This window comes from Trachymyrmex cornetzi, unplaced genomic scaffold (genome assembly GCF_001594075.2).
Source record: "Trachymyrmex cornetzi isolate Tcor2-1 unplaced genomic scaffold, Tcor1.1 scaffold83, whole genome shotgun sequence".
Classification (NCBI taxonomy): Eukaryota; Metazoa; Arthropoda; class Insecta; order Hymenoptera; family Formicidae; genus Trachymyrmex; species Trachymyrmex cornetzi.
The window spans coordinates 3,383,456-3,383,673 of record NW_017300169.1 but is presented as its reverse complement, the minus strand read 5'-3'; positions in this window follow the sequence as shown (position 1 = coordinate 3,383,673).

Genomic DNA, 218 nt, shown 5'->3' with positions numbered 1-218 from the left:
GGGCCATCGTGTCCTGTGCCCAGGTCTCCGTGCTCTCCTCTCTCCGTCTCTGATCCTGTCGTCAGTCATACGAACTCTGTTACGGTGCGTCGCCGTCGTCATCACCGTCGTTATCATCGTTACATCTGTTCCGATCGCAAAGTCCTTACCCTGTGGCGTTCTATCGTGTCCTGCCAATATCGCGCATCCCTCTTCTCTCTCTCTCTCTCTCTCTCTCT